Below are 5,780 nucleotides of genomic sequence, written 5' to 3' on the forward strand. Positions count from 1 at the left end.
TGTCACCGGTGGTACAATTTTTCAAAGGAGCCCTCAATTGGCTTAATGTCATGGCATTTTGCATCCTCCTCTACTATCGTTCAGCTAAAATTTGGGGACCAACAGAGGTGAGGCAAAGAACCTCACCCCCCCCCGCTGATACAAAGACCTATCTACAGGTGTGGCTGTATACTGGACCGGTAGTCAGTGACAGGTAAGATCCAATTGCAATGGTACCAACCTAAGACAGGAGGCTGACGCCTTGAGGTCAGCTCATCCGATAACAGGTAAGGACCATATGTACTATTGGACAACCTAAGGCAGGCACGGTCCCTAAGCCACATGCTTGTTGTTTAAACAGAGAGGGGGAGATGGTTCCCTGACCGGGAAACGATAACACCAAGGTCGCGGGTTCGTCCCCCATACGGGCCACCAAATGCCACAGTCTGGCTGGGCACAATTCAGGAGCCACTTGTCAAAAGAAACTAACTTTATTTTTAGAACCACACACGCCAAACAAAACAGCTCCTCAGGAAAAACCCTCAGAGCCCAACTGCCAACACCGGCTTCCCACAAGCCTCTCAACCTCCCCCACTCCTCCTGCTCTTGAGGCCGATTGGCTGGGTCGTGTGGGCGGAGCCAAAAAAGTCCCCCAATGAGCAGCTCCGTGGTCTGAAAGGGCAGGGAAACAGCCCAATGAGCATCACCGCAGAGGAGCCAATCAGCTAGAAGTTGCTGGTGCCGCTGTGAGCCAATCATCAGCTGGCAGTCTGAAAGTTTGCTGGGGCCCCTTTGGCTGTGGCTCTCAACAGGGATTTTATAGGAAAATTTGACATCATTTCTTAACCATTACAACATTGGTGGGTTTGAATTCTTGGCCTACAGGATCAGAAACCATGCACAGGAAATTTACTATAAGTAGTTCACAGGTGTAGAATAAACAGTAAAACACCTGTGAGTGATATTGTGAAGTGGCTTTCACCACAGACAGCAGTAACTCAAGATGACCTGAGTTTATCTCCCTATGAGAGATTTGTAAGAACTAAGTCAAGGAGGTTGTAGTTTAGGTACCAGTTAATTGGCCTAGCAATTAAGTGATGTAGCTACATTCCTAGAGAGTTCAGAAAGTTTCAAAGTTTAAGAAGAAACGACCCTTTCTAAAGGGACCTGTTGAATCTCTGGACTGCTATTTACAAACCAATAGATAGGGACTTGTGGTTAATTAGGTCCCCAAGAGGTTGACAGAGGGGAGGGACAAAATTAACCCTTTCCCCAGACATTGGTTCTTTATCATAACACTCTAATAATTTCATTTTGTAATCAGGCCTGGTATCACTGCCACAATAGAAGCCCTCTCACCAATACCTGTCAGCCCCACAGTGACATAGCATGGAATAGGAACCAGGGGAAGATGTAAAGGTGAGACCTAAACTCTCAGAGCTCACCTCCAATTGCAGGAGAGTCCAGAGCAGGAGAGGAGGCAGCCTATAGCCAGACCTGTAGAGACCACAGTGTTGAGGGGGCTCAGGCTGAGTATGTTTGTGCCTAAGGACCATCCAAGAGGACCTCAAAATTGCTCTCTACATCTCTGAGCAACTGCCAGGCCCTGGTAGAGCCAGGAAGAGTAAGGTCCCTCAGAGGACCCAACCAGAAGCCTCCCACCTATACCAGGTGGAGATCATTTTACCCCTTCTCCAGGTGCAGCCTTGGAGCCCAGAAAGGAGTGGGCCTTGCTCACAGCCACACGGTCTGTTCCTTAGCCACATCCAGAACTCATGGCCATTCCCTGCAAAGATGCTTCTGTCCTCCTGTCATTCTGGCTCCAGTCCTTATGGCTGGCCATAAGGGAAAGGCCACAGGGGCTCCATAAGGCAGAGCCTGTAATGATGAGACAAGTGTCAACAGCACAAATGGTGCCCAAGAATATGGTGCCAGGTGATGCAAACTGACACACAGCTCAGATTTGGAGCTACCTAGCTCAGCCATGCAGCTGGCACCAGGGCAGGAGCATGGCTGTGTGTGGGAGGCCATCCTCACACGTGATTTGAGTTACCTCCCTGGCTGGGCAAGAGGCGCTTAGGCACATCTTGTGTCCAGAGCTTTCCCCATCCTTTCTCAGGTCCGAGAGATTGTCCTTGCGGAGGCGTGTCTGGCCACTACCCCGAAGACCCAATCATCGCCCCTGACCTTGGGATGCTGCCCCCCTTAATCTTCATTAGATGGGATTTTCCCCAGAATTTTTTGTTCCCCAATAAAAGTACACTCCCTGGCGTGTTCTCTCTCTCTCTCTCTCTCTCTCTCTCTCTCTCTCTCTCTCTCTCTCTCTCTCTCAATAGGTGGCTGGAAGCTGGGGCTAGGAAGAGCCATCCTGGAGCTGGTTTAAAGGTAATTAGAGTCTCGTCTCTTTAATTCAAAACTCCCTAGCGGTTTCTCACGTCTCGAACCTTCATTCATGAAGCCGGGCACCGGTTGCAGGCTAAATTTGGCGCCCTGAAGTGAGGCACGTGAGTCAAGTTGAGTAGAAAGCACGCTATAGATATGCAGAATTTGTGACAATTTTTAGGGTCATGGAGGTACCAGGCAGTTTTTGGAGCTAAGGGACATTAAAAGAATTAATAATGGGAAATTCAACTTCTACCAATAAGGACATGTTTTGGGGTTTTTTTTTTAATTTTTATTTATTTTTTTTAGTCATACATGACAGCAGAATGAATTTTGACATATAATACATACATGGAATGTACATACATCAATCATATTGTCTATTCTATTCTGCTGCCCTTCCTATCCTCCCTACTCCTCCCCTCCTCTCCCATCCTTTCTCTCTATCCAATCTAATGTGACACTTTTTTTCCTTTTTCTCATTACAACATCATATATGTATTCTGTATAACAATGAGGTTCTCCTCCCATCTTCTGTGCAACTTCTCTTCTCCCTCTTTTTCCCTCCCACCTCTCTTCCCTATTTAGTGGTAGTCTTCTTCTCATGCTCTTCCTCCCTATCCCATTTTGAATCACCCCCCTTATATCAGAGAAAACATTCATCATTTGTTTTTTAGGGATTGGCTAACTTCACTTTACATAATCTGCTCTAATGACATCCATTTAGATTTTATTATTTTTTTAGTACTGAGTAATATTCCATTGTGCATAAATGCCACATTTTTTTAATCCATTCATCTATTGAAGGGCATCTAGGTTGGTTCCATATTCTAGCTGTTGTGAATTGTGCTGCTATAAACATTGATGTGGCTGTGTAAGGACATGTTTTGACCATTTTAGAAACAATAATTAATCAGAAGGGAAAGCAGTTCAAAAGGACCCAGCTGTTACAATTTTTAAAAATTGTTGGTGAATTCTGTGCTTGGTTTTGTGACCAAGATTCACCAAATTTACATACATGGGATAAATTAGGAAGAAAATTACATAAAGTTTGCCTTTCTAATGAATTACCTGGCAATATTGAAAATATTCAAAAGGTTTGGACTGCATTAGAGATTTGCCTTTTTTATTACATGGGTCAAAGTCCTTGCCCCACCCCCAAGATCTATTTAAAGGTATTCAGAGAGCCATTAAGTCTATTCAAATGGAAAAATTGCCTGAGGCAAAGGAAACCTCTTTTCCCTTAACCAGACTAAAAACAAAAACAAATTCTATTCAAGCAAAAACCTAGGCGCAAAGCCCAAAGCAAAAAACTTAGCTTTGCCTGAACCAAACTGGAGTAGTCTGGGGGAGAACCATAGAGAGGAAGCTTCCAGAGGGATAGAGAATCACTCTCTGGGAGAGGAAAATTCAGAGGAAATTCATAGAGACAGAAAGTCGTTGTCGTCCTCCTCCTCCTCCTTCTCGAGGCTTTGAAGATCAGAATCAAAATGTCGACAGAGAAGAGTTCACAGAGGAGTCTCAGTCTGAGGGAGAGGAGTCAGACAATGAAGTCTAGGAATTACCAGGGAATTTTAACAGATTATGCCTAAGGGGGCCTGCTCCGGCCATTCAAATTCGGCTGCTTCCTGTTAGAAGGACAAATTTTAACAGGTATTCTGAACTGGCGATGACCTTCCTTACTCTGCTACAGCGAGGAGTTAGAAAGGCTCAGAAAGCCGGGGAAGACATTAGTGGGTTTCAATTTTTCCCAGTTTTTGAACAGGTTAATGATCAAGACCAGTGTGTTCGAGTCCATGTGGTAATTCTGTTACCGCTGTTGACCGGTGACGAGTCCTTGCTTCCCCAATGTTGAAGAATAACACCAGAGAGCATGCCGAGGCAAGGTCAGAGTAGAAATTAGAAGTTTATTAAAGGACAGCAGAAAAGACTTCTCCCAGAGGAAGAAGGGGACCCAAGAGGTGAAATCCGTGGAAGTGCGGTTGTCTCCCCTTTTTATAGTTTTGGTGATGGAATGTAAGGGGGAAGGGTTGGGACACAGGTGGGCCAAACAAGCAATCTGGGCAGGAAGGACTTCATTATCACTTCTTTGGGATGGGCTATCTCCAAATCTGTTGGGGGCTGTTTCCTGGGTTCCATTAACATTTCTTTGTGGTGGACTTTGGCCTAGGGCCTTTCCAGGACTTCATTAACATTCCATGAGTTGTCCTGCATTTCTGGAATCATTATCAGCATGGCCTCCATTTCAGATTTCACTAGATATGATATTAGACCCAATTTACCTAACTACACTGACTACGTAATTTTAAATCTGGCTTCAATTCCATTTAAAACTATTAAGAAATTAAAAACTGCTTGTGATGTTTATGATCCTAATTCGTCATTGGTACAGAGCTTGCTCAAGACAATTTGCAGTCAACTGCTCCCGCCAACTGACTGGATTTCTATCGCTAGATCTTGCTTGAGTGGTGGGGATTTTTTACTTTGGCAGTCGTACTGGACTGATTTTTGCTTGGAACAGGCAAAAAGGAACCGACGGCAGGACATTCAAACACCAGTGAACATGTTTTTAGGAATGGGTGAATTTATCGATTTGGAAAGGCAGCTAAATTATGAATTTGCAGTGTACGATCAGATTACCACGTGCGCTAAACACGCCTGGCGCCAAATTGCCTCCAGGGACCAATTTAGCTTAGTTCTGACTAAAGTTAAACAGGGTGCCAATGAACTCTATTCTGACTTTATCGCGCAGATTTACCAGACTGCGAACTGATCAATTGGAGACCCAGGTGCTTGTGAATTTATTGTTAAACAACTAGCATTTGAAAATGCAAACAAATTCTGTCAAGATGTTCTCAGACCCAATAGAAAGAAGGGAACGGTTTCAGAGTTTATTTGTTTGTGTTCTGTTATCGACCCAGCTCATTTACAAACTTTTACTCTCACAGCGGCTTTAAAACAAACCCTCCAGCCCCAAGAATCGGTACCCACGGGCGATGTTTTAATTGTGGAAGAAATAGCCACTTTGCGTGAAATTGTAATGTCTGCATTTATAAGCCCAGGGTTCCCCCTGCTGCAAGTAATCGATATTACTGAGTTAGAGACCACATGGCAGGGGAAGAAAACTACCAAGATGGCGTCAGTCCACCTGCATTTTGGCCTCCACTTCCACCTAGTAGGGAGTCAAAAAACTTCCAGTCAGCCCATCCCTGGGCCAGAAAAACAGAGGAACCGGAAGAGAGGTCACACAGCTTAACATCATCACGGCAGAACATGGGGGAACTGCCATTACCAGCAGAAACCTCACAGGCGATTCCTTTACAACCATCAATGGTAGTTGAATTGATTCCTGAGAAAGGGCCACAGCAAATCCCTACTGGGGTTTTCAGGCCACTCCCTAGAAAAAATATAGGGTTAAT

The sequence above is a fragment of the Marmota marmota genome, unplaced genomic scaffold (assembly GCF_001458135.2).
Source record: "Marmota marmota marmota unplaced genomic scaffold, marMar, whole genome shotgun sequence".
Taxonomy (NCBI): Eukaryota; Metazoa; Chordata; class Mammalia; order Rodentia; family Sciuridae; genus Marmota; species Marmota marmota.